Genomic DNA, 17599 nt, shown 5'->3' with positions numbered 1-17599 from the left:
GCTTTCTCGACTTGTCCATTGGTTTGTGGATGTGCGACAGACGCAAAGCTCAATTTGATGCCCACTTCGCGCAAGTATGCTTTGAACTCCTTGGATGTGAAGTTACTGCCGTTGTCTGTGACAATGCTATGAGGAACTCCAAATCTGAAGACGATGCTTTTTACGAACTTAATCGCCGATGCGCCGTCCGGTGAATTTATTGGCTTCGCCTCTATCCACTTGGTAAATTTGTCGACAGCCACCAGCAAGTATTCATATCCTCCTGGCGAAGCTTTATGCAATTTACCCACCATGTCGAGACCCCATTGAGCAAAGGGCCAAGACAGTGGGATTGGCATAAGTTCCGCTGCTGGTGAATGAGGTCTTGCCGCAAATCTTTGACACGCGTCGCAAGTGCGCACTATTTCCTTTGCATCCTTGATTGCTGTGAGCCAATAAAATCCTGCTCTGAAAACCTTAGCCGCGATAGCTCTGCTACTCGCGTGGTGCCCACATATATTCCTTCATGCACGTCCTTTAGGATGATCCTTCCTTCTTCGGGTGTAACACACCGTTGTAGCACGCCCGAGATACTGCGTTTGTATAGCTCCCCTTTTACCACAGTAAAAGCTTTTGATCGCCTAATTATTCGCCTTGCTTCGACTGGATCGTTGGGTATGGTTTTCCTTAGGATATATGATATGTAAGCCTGCATCCATGGAATTTGCACCATCATGACTAGCTCTTGCTCTTCTTCTTCTTCTGCTCGTGTCTTTGGCGATACTCGAGGGTTTCTCTTTTTTCTCCTTCTTTGTTTTTGCTGGCTTTGTTGATCTCTCGCTAATCTCTTCCCAGAACACACCTGGAGGAATCACGAGGCATTGTGACCCGATGTTTGCGAGAACGTCGGCTTCATCATTGCTCATCCTGCTGATGTGGTTTACCTCACAACCATCGAATAACTTCTCCAGCTCATTGTACACCTCTTTGTATGCTATCATACTTTCGTTGACTGCATCGCATTGGTTCATGACTTGCTGTGCTACCAACTGTGAGTCGCCGAAAATTTTCAGTCGGGTTGCACCGCAAGCTTTCGCCATCTTCATCCCGTGTATGACGAGCTTCATATTCTCGCTTCATTGTTAGATGCGTTTGGGAACGTCATCCGCAGAACATACTTCAACTTGTCGCCTTCGGGTGATACTAATATCACGCCTGCTCCAGCGACCTTCCAATCTTTTGGACCCGTCGAAGTTCATGGTCCAAGTTCTCGATAAATCTGGGGTCCCGTGTTTTGTAGCTCCATCCACTCGCAATGAAATCCGGTAAGACCTGCGATTTTATTGCTTTTCTTTTTTCATACGTGATGTCCCGAGGGGAAAGTTCTATTCCCCAAAGGGAGACACGACCCGTAGCTTCTGGGTTGTTTAGTATATTTGATAAGGTAGCCTCGTTGACCACTATTATCGGGTGTGCCGAAAAATAGTGTCGCAATTTTCTTGCTGTCGTGAATACTCCATATGCTAGCTTTTGATATTGCGGGTACCGCTGTTTTGACGGCGACAAGATTTCGCCGATGAAATATACTGGCCTTTGAATTCCATGAAGCTTGCCTTCTTCTTCCCTTTCGACTACTAGGGCCGTGCTGACCACCTGAGGTGTAGCTGCAATATACAAGAGGAGAGGTTCTTTCTCTTTTGGCGCCACCAATATCGGTGGTGTCGAAATTGCTCGCTTGAGATTCTCGAAAGCTCGTCTCGCTTCCTCGTTCCATTGAAATTTTTCCCCTTGCTTGATCAATGCATAGAACGGCAGCGCTTTTTCTCCTAGCCTGGCGACGAATCCGCTTAAAGCTGCGACTCGCCCGTTAGCCGTTGTATTTCTTTCAACTTTGTTGGCTTTCTCATAGTAACGATGGCCTGTATTTTTTCGGGATTAGCTTCAATCCCCCTTGCTCGATACTAAGAACCCGAGAAGTTCTCTCGCAGGAACTCCAAAAGAGCACTTTGTCGGGTTTAGCTTGAGGCAGAACTTGTCGAGGTTGTCGAAGGTTTCCTTCAAATCTTCGATCAAAGTCGACCCTTTCTTTGATGTTATTACGACGTCATCGATGTAGACTTGTACGTTTTTCCCAATCTGTGTTGCTAAGCACTTCTGCATCATCCGCTGGTATGTTGCTCCCGCGTTTTTCAGACCAAAGGGCATTGTTTTGTAGCAAAACACGCCATAAGGTGTAATGAACGCTGTCTTGGCTTCATCTTCTTCTTTTAGCCTGATCTGGTTATAACCAGAGTATGCGTCCAAAAAGGAAAGACGTTCGCATCCTCCCGTGGAGTCGATGATTTGATCGATCCTTGGGAGGGGAAAGTGATCCTTAGGACAATGTTTATTGAGACACGTGAAGTCGACGCACATGCGAAGGACTATTGTGTGTTTTTTCGGCACCATCACTGGGTTAGCTACACATGTGGCTTCTGTAGATATTTCCCTGATGAAACCAGCATCTTTGAGTCGATCTATTTCAGATAACATGGCTTTGCGACTAGGCTCCGAAAACGCCGCAAAGGTTGCTTTACTCGGTCTTGCGAGAGGATCCAAATTGAGGTGGTGCTCGGCAAGTTCCCCGGGTACTCCCGGCATGTCACCTGGACACCATGCGAAGATTTTCCAAGGTGCTCACGGAGGAACTCGACGAGCGCGCTTTCCTATGCGACATCCATGTTTGCGGCAATGGACGTCGTTTTCTTTGGATCTGTCGGGTGGATCTGTACCTCTTTTGAATCCTTGGTTGTATTAAAAGTTGGCTCTTTAGAGGATCTCCCTACTTCTGGCAAGCACATCATAGTCGGTGAGTCTTGGCGCCGCATACTCGCTTGCATCCCGAAAGTTTCTGATAGTCGATGGAAATCCTTGTCGCATTTATCAGATAACGCGAAACTTCCTTTGATTGTGATAGGTCCGTTGGGCCCAGGCAACCTCCACAACAGATATGTATAATGCGGCACTGCCATGAACCTGGCGTACGCTGGTCGTCCCAACAAGGCGTGATATTGCGACGGGAAATCCACCACTTCGAACTCCGCATTCTCTATCCTGTAGTTTTCTCGGGTTCCAAACCGAACGTCGAGGTTGATCTTGCCCAATGGGTAACTTGGCTTCTCCGGTGTAATCCCGTGGAAGCGTGTGTCGATTGGTTTCAGATTTGCTAGGGATATGTTCATCTTCCTCAATGTATCCGCATACATGAGGTTTAAGTCTGCTGCCGCCATCTATGAAAACTCTCGACACGTCAAAACCAGCGATTACAGCGGGTAAGATGAGTGCCGATTGTCCTGGTCGAGGGACTTGTCTGCGGATGGTCTCGCGATTGTGAAGCCGATATCTTGCCCCGACCAATTTAAGTACTCGACCGTTGGTGGAGGCATCTTCTCTCGCCATGAACACTTGTCGAGATATTACCTTCTGCGCCCTGTTGGATGGCCTAGCTTTCTGAATCATCGAGACCACACCGTTAGAGTTGGGGTCAACGTATGGAGGTGGGTGTGGTGCTGCCGCAATTCTAAGCTGGTGTCGATTTTCGTCGGTAATTGCGGGAGGAGGTGGAAGGTGAATCTCGCTCCTTGGCTCCCGAGGATTTCGTTATTTGCTTGGGCATTTGCGATTCCTGCGGCTCGCAAGCATTGCTCTGAAAATTGCGGCAGTCTTTCCGGAGATGTCCCGACCGTCTCTTTCCATTGTTGTCGAGGTAAAAGTGCATTTGGCACGGACCGTTCATCATCTCTTCGGGAGATACATAAGGTCTTTGAATCCTTGGTCCACTATTTTGCCTGTTGCCGCGAAAATCACCTCTATTGTCGCCTTGTTGCTCGTTGCTCCTTTGATAATCATCTCGACTATTTCCTCCGGGATTTCCCCGAAAACCAGCCGATATATGGCCGGGAGCATCGTTGTTGTAAAACTGGCGAGAAAATCACCTTCTATTTTGATAATTTCGACTACGATCGTCTTCTGGCGACCTGTGTCTTTTATTGTATATTGCGTCTTCTCCATCTGCCCATTTATTGGCTATCTCCATAAGTGCTGATATGGTCTTGGGGTTGGTTCTCCCCAAGTCCTCAACGAAATCTCCTCGCCGAATTCCTGCCACGAACACATCTATTGCCCGCTCGTCAGATATATCTTCTGCCGAGTTTTTTATGATGTTCCATCGCTGTATGTACTTCCTCATCGACTCGTCGTGTTTTTGTCGGCATGCCCTTAGCTCTTCCAACGATGCGGGTTTCTTGCACGTGGATCGGAAGTTTTTCACGAAGATGTCCTCAAAGGTCTCCCAACTTGTCGATGGAATTTAAGGGGAGTTTCTTTATCCAAGATCTTGCGGCACCACTAAGGTGAACTTGGATACTTTGCATAGCCGTTGCTCTGGTTCCTCCTACCAGCTTTACCATCTCGAGATAATCCACGAGCCAATCCTCGGGATCTTGCAGGCCGTCGAACTTCTTGAAATTTTCGGGTAACTTGAACCCTTTTGGGACTCGAGTTTTTCGAACTCTTCTCGTAAAGCACGGGAGCCCACACATATCTTCGTCGGCAAGCTCTGGCGAGTGCTGACGCTCCCTTCTTTCTTGTCGCGCTCTATCCACCCTTACTTGGACTGTCGTGTCTCTTGCTCCACTTGCTCTTGGTGGGTCCTGAACTCGCTGCAGGTGGGTCGTGGACTATTTTGCCTAGGATTTTCTTCGGGAGGCGTTGTTGCAAACGCTCGTTCCCATAACTCCTACTCCAGACCATCGCCATATTGAACAATGTTTCTCTCGGTCCCCGGAGGTGGTCTAGACGCCAAGATGTACGCTTGTGTTGCCATGTAACCTGCTTCTGGCGTTTTTGGGATGATATTTCCTCTTTCATCAATCGACATAAAGGACATGTCGAGATTTTGGATTATGTTTCCTCTTTCTGCTTCGGGTATATTTTGTAGCCGAGATCTTGCTCTCCTTCGAGCCTCTCTGTGACTATCTCCCGATGTTCCTGAAAGGCGACTTAGCTCTGCTCGGCGTCTGCTCGATGCAGAAGCTGCTTCTTTCCTCCTGTTCGGGGATGCTCGTCTCGTTTTTCCAACTCTCTGCTTACTCGAGCAAGTCTATATTGATATGCTTGTAACTCTTGTACGGTAGCAGTAGTATTCATTGGTTCTGATCCATCCATGGCTCTCGCAGCCCTATCCCACGCAGCTTGCGGGAGTTGCACTCTTTCTCGGGGTGAGGGCCCGACATATTTAGTGCCTAGGCCATGTCTGAGATCAGCGGGATCGACGTATGGATTTCCCAATTCGTCGAAAGCCTCTGATGTTTGCGGGTCTGATGTGCCTGCCCCTTCTACCACATAGATCTGATGATATTTTGCGCATTGATTTTTATCAGGATTGGTGACACCATCGTATAGATTGGTGAAGACCTTTCCGATGGCAGCAGACTTGTCGATGAAGTTGAAGCTGTCGACGATGTCGGAGTCGCTGCTTATAAAGGAGTCCGCAGACGACTCGAAGGATGTGTTGCTGAAGATCTTGGCGAGCTTTCCGCTTGCCTTGTTGTCGACGAAGTATGGCGACGAAAACTCCTCGTCACTCGACGAAAAGCTAGAATCGACCGCTGAAAATTCCGACGAGATCGGAACTTCGAGACGGTAGGATCCTTCCTTGTTGACGCCAAATCGGAATTCTCCGAACGTCATGATGATGGGCTCCTCCAGATAGGCACATGCATCCATACGGGAGGGCGGGTGAGGAATAAAATTGAATAGATCAGTTTTTCCCTTGTTACCTCGATCCATCGCGTTGCTTGCTCGTTGATGAAGTCGAAGATCTTGAACGTGCCATCGAGATCAGCTCCTTGCAACCTCTAATTCCCACAGACGGCGCCAATTGACAAAGGATTAACTTGTCAATGCCTACAGATTGTAGACTAGGGTTTTGCTAGAAGTAGAGGGCAAGTATATCTCGAAGGTTTAGGCGAAAAGTACTCGACGATTATGAAAACTAGGGTTATGTTGACAGTAGATTCGATCCTTCTTTGTCCCTCGACTCCCCCTTATATAGGAGGTGGAGCCGAGGGTTTCGTTTGTACAAGTTACGTAGTCCGGGACGGTTTCTAACTCATCCCGCCGGATTACAAATAACTCTTCCTATTACAACTCTAGCTTTCCTCAATATATCTTGGACTCTCGAATCTTCTTATTCTTCGGGTAGTGGGCCTTCAGTAAACTCCGGGTACTATCTTCGGCAGGCCCATTTGGGATGCCTATGTCACCATATATACTAATTCCTAATTTATGGTGTGGGTTGCATGATACCATGAATGTGATATTAGGTCTTTGCAAATGTACATTTTTACTCAAAACTCCTATATTGCAAAGACCTGTCACATCAACGTACAGGGTATCATCTAGTAATAATAGTAGCAACCAGTAACCTTTGGGGCTGTTTGGTAGAATGTTAAAATATATAGCCTAGCCCTTTTTAACAGTTCGGAATTTTGGAAAACTTGGCTAGTGCATCAATCTAATATGGTATCAGAGCCAGGAGAACACACTATTTAATCTACTATGAATAGTTGTAGTCCCCAATTACCCACATCTAATGTCTTCCCGGTTGTCCAGCCTATACGTGAGGGGGAGTGTTAAAATATATAGCCTAACCATTTTCGACACTTCGGATTTTAGAAAAACTTGGCTAGTGCATCAACTTCTTATTTACAGCTAAGAAAATGCATCGTGTAAGCCATCCTCGAGTATGGGAAATCTACGTTACTGATACTACTAGACATCTAACATTTTTACGACGGGTAGAAGACGGATAATCGTCTTGTATCATACTAGTTCTTCAGCGTAATCAAAACTAATTTATGTGTACCCTTGTTTTAGTATGCTAGAGCTGCTCTTGGCTCTAGAGGGAACATTGTCCACACGTCTATTCCCCCTTTCTATTTATTTCCTATTTTCCCCTCAAATGTAATGTAAATTCTTGTTGCACTTATTTTGTTTCCCTATAACAATGAAAATGGGAAGAGAACCTCCTTTTCAGAAGAGACGCAAGGCACGTCACTAATAATCTATGCTTCCAAATGTTGGGTCCGACATACATTATATCTAAAACCATACACTCTAGAAACTTCTATCAATGTATTATTAGTTGTCCCATTTTAGTGTTCTCTGCTAAGAGTTTTAACGATCTGAAATGTTTCATAACACATGCATATACATATACACTATTATTCATTGTGCACCACATACTAATATGTGGAGGTATATAATTTTATCCTATTTTATTTTCATACCTCGCCGAGCACTTATAATAAAATATTTTTAAGTGAAATTATTGAACAATGTACTTAATTTTGGTTATAAAGTATTTTCCAAGAAATACTGACCATTACTGCAGTATATCAAATAAATTATATCATCGGAAGAAGCCTGGTGACCGGGTGTATACGTGAGCACGCGCTGATTAACTGACACGTGTCCAACGGACGTTTGGTGTCCGTGAGATGAAAACCCCTCACCTGTGAGCTGTATCAGACATAAAGTAGTACATTTTTGGCGTATGCAATGATGATGGAACACGCTCATCCTTCCCGGGACGATCGCTCACTTCCTGTCCTCTTCCTTCTGTGTGCAGCACATGTCCATGGCCCACCACACCGCATCTTCGTGTCCACTCGTTCCTGCCCACTTATCCTCTTTTTTATCTTGCGTTTTCTCTGTATTCATGGAGTAGAGACGCGGATGAGGCCGGCGAGGGAGCCTACCCGCATGACCTTGAGCGCCAGCGCGGCCTGCTGCTCCACAGCAGAATATGGGATACGGCACGGAGGCGAATGGAGCCCGCGTGCCGGACCGAACTCCGCCGCCGGGTTTCCTCTATCGGATTTGCGTCCCCGGAGGCGACTCCTCCCCTCCACCTCCTCCAATCCCCCCAACCCGATTGCCCCCAAATCCACCCAAGCGAGCTCCAGAGCACCATGGCCTTCTCGGCAGATGCAGCTTTGGTGGAGGGGGCGACACTAGGGACGCGGAGGAAGGGGGCGGGGTCGCCGCGACCTACTGCCGGCGAGCGGCCAGGGTCACGGCGGCAGCGCGGCCCTGAGCTCCTCTCCCCGTACCTCGCCGAGGCGGAAAGCCATGGGGACGCTGCAGCATCCCGCGCAGGTTCTCCGCTCTCTCGCCGTTGCCGCTGCGGGTATGGGAGGAGCGCGAGCTCCACCGACGGCCCCTCCGCCCGCCACTCCGACAGGTCCCTCCGCCCCGCTGCGACAGCTCCATCCGCTGCCCATCCGCATCTCAAGCGGTCCGCTGGACCTGGAGATGTTAACCTGCTGAACAAGCAGCTTCCCCACCAGCGAGGGAAAAGGGGATTGACGGGCTGCGCGAAGGCCGGCTTCAGGGATGGACGCGGCGAGGCCGACCAGAAGACGTGTGTTATTTGGGCCGCCATGGCCGCCCCTTGGTCCTGGAGTGCGGGGAACCAGGGCGGCGTTCCAGATCGAGCTGGCCGGAGGGAGACAGCGATGCATCGTTGGAGAAGAAGGAGAGACGTCGGGCGAGGCCGGCGACGCCCCAGAACTGACCCCAGGATCTGAGCATCTTCTTTCGGCCATAAGCACATCGATTAAGGAGAGTTCCGTCCTGGCACTGGCCGATAGTGACGACCTGGCCGCGGGGTTCATCGAGGCTGTTCGTGGTCAATCAACTATGGAAACCGGCAGATGTGGAGAAAGAAATTTCACCGCACACTGTGCCTTAATTATTGGCTAAAAATCAGTATTTGTTTTACGCCATAACCATACCCATCGAGGCGTAGCCTGAAAATCAGTACTTTTTTCGTTCTTTGATGTTCACCCGTGACCCACATGCTCAGAGTTCACACTACACCTTGTCGTGCATGCAACCTTGCTTGTCGAGAAAACATAAAGAAGCAGGTTCACTCCGTTTGGTGTCCGTTTGTCGAGAACCGGATCTCAACGCAGATCGTGTGGCGTTTAGAGGGTGCTCACGTATACACCTAGTCACCAAATCCTCTCTCATTATATCATAGTATATTTTCAGTTTGTTAAGTGTAATGGAAAACTATAGTAGTGAATATAGTTCTAAGTAGACATTCAATTCTAGCTAGAACCAGGGGTGGGGATGCATGAAAAAGTAAGTGTTAACCGGCATTGTTAAGCGGTAGACAATGAAGCCCGCCGGAATAGAGTAAAGGTGGAAGCCATGACCATCATTCTCTCTCCCTTCAATACCAAGGGAGGAGGTGCGTCCGTGTCAAGAGAGCCCGAGTTGCCAATTTCGTGGAACAAATGACTTCCATATATACAAGCTCTAGGCTTTCAAGTCATGGCTGTCCAGTCTGACATGTAAGAGACTTCAGTGCAATATATATAACAAAGATGGTCGTTGTACAAGTAACATTTTTCTGTGATGTCACTCCAAAATTTATATTCCAATGATATAAAAGGAGATAACTTAAGTTTTGTTAAATGTTCGGGGTGTTATTGAATCTAGATCTTCATTTCAATTAAGAATTGCATCAAAATGGTAAATAAAATCTTATGGAATGGACGCCGGAACATCATCTGGGGTTGTTTCTTTAATTTCAGTGTGATTGGGAAAGACATGAAAGAAGATGCGATATTGTTTTTTGGCAGATCCAGACATGTAGTTTTCTTTAGCGATTTCGTCCGCACATTGGGCCAACACAAGTATTTTCTACAGCCGGCAAAACGTACGGCATTACTGAAAGCATAATAGAATTTCCTCTTTATTAATCATGTGCTTACCGACAGAATAACATTTCACATAAAACTCCGACGACGACGACGCTGCTCCTCTCCCGAAATACATAGTAGAGGAAGAACGGAAACCGAGATACATGCGCGTAAGGACTATGTTGCACAAAAAACCTCTAGTGCACCCATCATGGCTGAAGGCCGGCTAACCGATGACGGGGGTCTCGATGACGACGCCAGACGCGTTGACGATGAGGACGACGCGCTTGGGGTCGTAGCCGGACGGCAGGGGAGAGCCCTTCATGTAGAACCCCACCGACACGTCCGGACGGTCGAGGGTTATCTGGTCATACGCGTTGAGCTGCGGCCAACCCACCACCTCCGGCCACGATGTCTTCGCCATGACGACTGCTCTTCCTCTCGCTAGCTGAGCTCGTAGTAATTGGTGGATGGAACCGCTTCACTTGTGATTGATCGATGTTGGTAGCTGCGGATGCATTTATAGGATTGGTAGCTAGGGTACATGACGACGAGCGGGCATAGCGTACGCCGCCCATCTATTGGTTGAATTGGCCGGCACGCGAGATGCTTTTGCCATTCTCGTCTCGTTGTTGATTGGCTCATACGTTATATCAAACGCCAGTTCTTGACGTAGTCAGCACGCCTCGCGTAGAGAGCTATTTCAGCTGGGCGAGCAAATATGCATATGCATCCAATGGCTTATCAGTAGCTGGACACATGGAGGTGATGTATATGTTTGGAAACGGCGATTTTACACAAAAACTAAAATATTTCATGCTTCAAACCCTTTTGTGTGGCTCCTTTCGTAAGGGCGTCATACTCTTCTGTTCATACGTGGCGGCTCGAGCCTGCCAGCCGACAATGTGTGGCGCCGCTCCCACGGACGCCACATAGACAGGTGTGGCACCCTTCGCAAAGGCGCCACACGAAAGGGTTAGATGCGTAAAATAGTTTGGCCACAGAGTCATTTCGTGCGTTTTTTTCCCACAAAAGGTATTTTTTTATGTAAATCGCCTTTGGAAACATGCATGCGCCAAGTTAGACGGCGGATCTACAATTGCCATCACGGTTACCATATTTCTCAGACACGAATAAATTATTATCAACAAATAAATTAAATCATAAACAAAGATCTATTCAAAAAAATCGTAGAAATTATTTATCCGCCTCAACCAACAAAAACAAGAATGTTACCCCGCATATCTTGTTAAACGAAACTGGCATGGAAGTACTAGGTGCGTTTTCTGTCAACATGACAAAACTATCAAACACCTTTTCTTCCAGTGCCGGTTTGCGAGATTTATATGGTCAATCATCCAAGTAGCGCCTAGCCTTTATCTTCCGACTGGTGTGGCCAATGTCTTTGGCAACTGGCTTCATGGTATCGATTCAAGTTTCAAATTGCTTCTTAGGGTGGGGAAGCTCGCAGTTATCTGGACGCTTTGGCTATGTAGAAACGACAAGATTTTTAACGATAAAAATTGCTCTGTCTTGCAGGTTATCTACAGATGTACATGTATTCTTTGTTTGTGGTTACCTCTTCAGTGAGTGGAGAACCGCGACCTATTTATGGAGGTCTGTACACGGTTGGAGACTGTGGCGAGAGGGATACTTTTTCTCTACATGGGTGGCAGCATAATCTACGGATCGAAAACCCTCCTACATATTAAGCGTTTTATAATTCATCGCCTCAATATGTATTACACCTTGTTATCATTTTTAAGACTTTTGACTCGAGATTTATAAACGGTTGTGTGCATCCTGGTTATGCAGAGGCCGGGTGTAATTGCTTTTTAAAGTAATAAAGCGTCAATTATCGAAAAATTTGAGTACTTATAAATCATTTTAATAATATACTTATTTCAGGTCATAGCACGGATTAGCAATTAACATGGTGACATTTAAATTTAGTTAGTTTACCTTTTGCATTTATAGTAACTCTGTAACCACAATGTAGCAAACGGTGGTACAAGTTGTCATGACTAAGCTTCAGAAAAAATTACACTCATACATAATTAGCATGGTTAGTTATAAGCAAGTGAAATCTAGTTTATTTGGACAAGTGAAATGATGATATCGTAACAATGCCACATATGTAATTGTTGATTTCAAAATGGGAGGAAAAAAATGTTGCCTTCTTTTAGCCAAGAGATAGTTAGCAAGAAAGTCCGAGCATTTTCCTCCTTTGTAGTCGATATCTCTTGTTGGTCACACATTTTCTTTGTTTAGTTCTAATCGACACCTAATTTTATGAGCCTGAATAAGGATGGCAATTGTATCCACAGGTACGAGTACCCGCGGGTGTACCCATACCCTACCGTTCTTGCCAATTGCCATGTGACACGTTTACTTTTCTTGACTTATGGGTTAGAATACGAGATTGTGATTTCTACATTTTGATATGTACTCAATTACCTGTTATTGAGTTGAAGTTTTTTTTTTCCGATAAAGGATGCTTTATTACTTTTGTTAAGCAATTACATCCAGCCTCTGCACAACCAGGGTGCACACAGCCGTTTATGAGTCTATTTTTAGGACCAGAAATTGTTCAGTTTAAAAATAAAACTAGGCGAAATACATATCGAAACGATGAAGCATATAACGCCTAAGATGTGGGTGGGGCTTCAATCCGTAGACTATGCTGCCACCCATGTAGGGAAAAAGTATCCCTCGTCGTAGCCTCCAACCGTGTACAGACCTCCGTAAATAGGTCTCAGTTCTCCATACGCTGAAGAGGTAACCACGAACGGAGAATACCTGTACATCTGTAGATGACCTGCAATAAAGAGCAATTTTTATCATTAAAAATCGTGTCATTTCTACTTAGCCAAAGCGCCCAGATAACTGCTAGCGCCCCCACCCTAAGAAGCAACTTAAACCTTGAATCTATACCATGAAGCCAATTGCCAAAGACATTGGCTACCCTAGTCGGAGGGTACAAGGTAGACGCTAGTTGGATGACAGACCAAATAGATCTCGCAAACTGACATTGGAAAAAGAGGTGTTTAATTGTTTCATCATGATGACAAAAAACACATCTCTTACTTCCTTGCCAATTCTGCTTAACAAGATTGTCTTTGGTGAGGATGACACCTCGACGAAGATACCATCCGAATATTTTTATTTTTAATGGTATCTTCATCTTCCAATTTTTTATTATTATTATCCACTGGTACATCAGAATGAAGTATAGCATTGTATAAAGATTTGACCGAGAAAGAGCCATCTACATGTAAGTTCCACCTAAATTCATCGGGTTCAGGTGATAAATTAATATCCCCCAGCCTTTGAATTAAAGTATTCCATGCCAATAGCCTTTGTCCTAACAAAATTCGTCTGAACGTCACATTCGGTGGAGAGGTAGCCATTACTGAAGCCATGGTATCTCCTTTGCGATGGACGATACTATACTGTTGGAGATATGCCCAAGATGCAATAATAAAAGTGGTTATTATATATCTTTATGTTTATGATAAATGTTTATATACCATGCTATAATTGTATTAACCGAAACATTGATACATGTGTGATATGTAAACAACAAAGAGTCCCTAGTAAGCCTCTTAACTAGCTTGTTGATTAATAGATGATTAGTTTCATAATCATGAACATTGGATGTTATTAATAACAAGATTATATCATTATATGAATGATGTAATGGACACACCCAATTAAGCGTAGCATAAGATCACGTCATTAAGTTATTTGCTATAAGCTTTCGTTACATAGTTACCTAGTCCTTATGACCATGAGATCATGTAAATCACTTATACTAGGAAAGGTACTTTGATTACATCAAACGCCACTTGCGTAAATGGGTGGTTATAAAGGTGGGATTAAGTATCCGGAAAGTATGAGTTGAGGCATATGGATCAACGATGGGATTTGTCCATCCCGATGACGGATAGATATACTCCGGGCCCTCTCGGTGGAATGTCGTCTAATGTCTTGCAAGCATATGAATAAGTTCATAAGAGACCACATACCACGGTACGAGTAAAGAGTACTTGTCGGGAGACGAGGTTGAACAAGGTATAGTGTGATACCGATGATCAAACCTCGGACAAGTAAAATATCGCGTGACAAAGGGAATTGGTATCGTATGTGAATGGTTCATTCGATCACTAAAGTCATCGTTGAATATGTGGGAGCCATTATGGATCTCCAGATCCCGCTATTGGTTATTGGTCGGAGTGAGTACTCAAGGTCCGCATAGTTCGCGAACCGTAGGGTGACACACTTAAAGTTGGATGTTGAAATGGTAGAACTTGAATATGGAATGAAGTTCGAATATTTGTTCGGAGTCCCGGATAAGATCCCGGACATCACGAGGAGTTCCGGAATGGTCCGGAGAATAAGATTCATATATAGGATGTCATTTTATGTGAATTAAAATGATGCGGAAGGTTCTATGGAAGGTTCTAGAAGGTTCTAGAAAAGTCCGGAAGAAACCACCTAGGAAGGTGGAGTCCACATGGGACTCCACCTCCATGGCCGGCCAACCCTAGTGGGGTGGAGTCCCAAGTGGACTCCCCAATAAGGGGCCGGCCACCCCCCCATATGGAAGGTGGAATTCCCACCTCTAGTGGGAATCCTAGCTTGGGAAGGTTTCTCACCATATGGAAGGTTTTGGGTTCGGGTCTTATTCGGAGACTTGTAGTCCAACACTTGGGGCTTCCACCTATATAATGAGGGGCCAAGGGGAGGGGGCCGGCCACACCAAGACCACAACCTGGCCGCCCCCTTTAGTGGCCGACCACCCCCTCCCAAACCCTAGCCGCCCCCTTCTCCTCCATAGCTCCCGTGTAGCGAAGCTCCGCCGGAGTTCTCCACCACCACCGACACCACGCCGTCGTGCTGTCGGATTCAAGAGGAGCTACTACTTCCGCTGCCCGCTGGAACGGGGAGGTGGACGTCGTCTTCATCAACAACCGAACGTGTGACCGAGTACGGAGGTGCTTCCCGTTCGTGGCGCCGTGATCAAGATCTTCTACGCGCTTTTGCAAGCGGCAAGTGATCGCCTACCGCAGCAACAAGAGCCTCATCTTGTAGGCTTTGGAATCTCTTCAAGGGTGAGACTCGATAATCCCCTCGTTGCTACCGTCTTCTAGATTGCATCTTGGCTTGGATTGCGTGTTCGCGGTAGGAAATTTTTTGTTTTCTATGCTACGTTATCCTACATATACAACGCAGGATACTGTTCGCTTAGGGGTGCATTGTCTAACCAAGCATCTTCCCAGAACCGTATCTGTGCTCCATTCTTGATTGAGAAAGTTCCATGACGAAAAAAGGCATTTTTTGTCGCTATTAGACCAGCCCAGAAGTGTGAATCCCCGGGTTTCCAAACCACTTGGGATAACGTCTTGGAGCCTATATACTTTCTCCGAAGAATAGTTTGCCAAATCCCATCCTCGGTAAGGAGCTTAAAAAGCCATTTACCCAACAGTGCCGAATTCTTGACCTCTAGGTCATGAACTCCAAGCCCGCCTTGATCTTTGGGACTACAAACTATACTCCATTTAACCAGTCGATACTTCCTTTTCTCGCTGTCCCCTTGCCAAAAGAATCTGGATCGATAATAGTCGAGTTTATGCAGAATTCCTTTTGGCAATAGGAAGAAAGATAACATATACAGTACCATATTTGTTAGTACCGAATTAATGAGTATCAATCTTCCTCCCAGGGACAGCAATTTACCTTTCCAGCTGCTAAGGCGTTTCTGCAGTCTTTCCTCCACTATTTTCCATTCGGCAATCGTAAGTCTCCGATAATGAATCGGAATACCCAGATAGCGAATAGGAAATTGGCCTTGCCCACAACCAAACAACTCTGTATAGAGAGCTGAATCATCTTGAGCATCACCGAAACAGAACAATTCACTTTTATGGAAATTGATTCTCAATCCGGACAACTGCTCAAACGCCACCAAAATTAATTTCAGGTTTTGAGCTTTATCGAGATCATGATCCATAAAAAGAATTGTATCGTCGGCATATTGAAGGATAGATAAACCACCATCAACAAGATGTGGAATCACACCTTCAACCTGACCATCAGACTTGGCCCGCTCTATGAGTATCGCCAGCATATCCGCCACAATGTTGAATAACATAGGTGATAACGGATCCCCTTGGCGTAACCCTTTTCGTGTTTGGAAATAATGGCCGGTGTCATCATTAACCCGAATTGCCACACTACCTCCATACACAAAATCATTTATTAAAGCGCGCCATTCAGGAGAAAAACCTTTCATCCTGAGAGTCTGTTGGAGGAAAGACCATTTGACCTTGTCATAAGCCTTTTCAAAATCTAATTTTAAAATAACCCCATTTAATTTCTTAGTATGCATCTCATGTACCGTCTCATGTAAAACCGGTACCCCATCAAGGATGTTTCTCCCTTGCATGAAAGCTGTTTGTGATGGCCGAACGACATGATCCGCAACCGTATTAAGTCTAATGGTGGCCACTTTCGTGAAAATCTTGAAACTGATGTTTAAGAGGCAAATAGGTCTATATTGTTGAATCCTTTCTGCCTCATTAACCTTCGGTAACAAAATTACTTCACCAAAATTTAGACGAAATAATTCTAGTTGTCCTGTGTGAAGTTCACTGAACAAATCTAGAAGGTCCGATTTAATAGTATTCCAAAAGGTTTGATAAAACTCCGCTGGAAAACCATCTGGACCCGGTGCCTTATTGCATTCCATCTGGAAATTTGCCTTCTGAACCTCATCCTCAGTATAAGGTGCGGTTAGCAGGCCATTTTCTTCAATAGAAACTTGGGGTATGTCCTCTGTTAAGTCCTCATTTAGAGAAAACGAGCTTTTATCCGGAGGACCAAACAGACCTTTATAATAATTAGTAATGTAAGATTTGAGTTGCTCATGGCCTTCAATCAACCCTTCATCTTGATTAAGAGAATGAATACGTTTTTTTCGATGTCTCCCATTGGCTATGCCATGGAAATATCGCGTATTTGAGTCTCCTTCCAAAATGAATTGGGCTTTGGAATACCATTTGAGTTCCTCTTCGCGAAGTAGACTCGCCATCTGCGCATTAGATTGATTCTTAAGTCCAATCTCATGCGTAGTCAGTGGTCTGTCCTCCGCAAAAGCCTCTAGCTCATCAATCACTTTTGATAAGTGAGCCTTTTCTTTTTAAGGATACCAGCTGTATGGGCAGCCCAATCTATTGAGTTGAAGTTATACTAACTCACCAATATTTTGATATTTTTTTGATTCATTTTTCATCAAATTTGCTATCGACAAATGTAAATTTGTAAATAAGTTGTGTACTATTTGACCTACCCACTGGGTACCCAATGTACGGGTACCTGTTAAGTATGGGTATGAGTAAAATTTTATACCCATGGGTACAAGTATGGGTAGAAGTTTGTACTCATTACCCGGCTCATACCTTAGCCACTGACATCCTTAAGCATGGAGGCAATAATTGCTAGATGTGACTTTAAGAGACTGTACTGTGCATGAAGTGGTTTTTGTCTTCTCTAGATGACATGGAGCATATAATATATGTTTGGCTTATCAATCATATTGTGCACGCAGGTAAAGTCTAATTTGTACATATTTATATATCATGTATTTTCACAGTCATTTCCTACTGTTTCATAATAATAGAAAAGGGGTAGATACTTATGTCATTTTTCATATAGTATTCGATCCTAGAAACTTGAAGTCATGTACTCACTAGGCGATGATACAATGCTAGCTCAACTATATATTGAAGTTATACTAACTCACCAACACTTATTATGGATCAAAGAAAATAATAACTTTGACATGACTTATACAAAGATAAATA

This window comes from Lolium rigidum, chromosome 2 (genome assembly GCF_022539505.1).
Source record: "Lolium rigidum isolate FL_2022 chromosome 2, APGP_CSIRO_Lrig_0.1, whole genome shotgun sequence".
Classification (NCBI taxonomy): Eukaryota; Viridiplantae; Streptophyta; class Magnoliopsida; order Poales; family Poaceae; genus Lolium; species Lolium rigidum.
Note: the sequence above shows the minus strand (reverse complement) of the source record.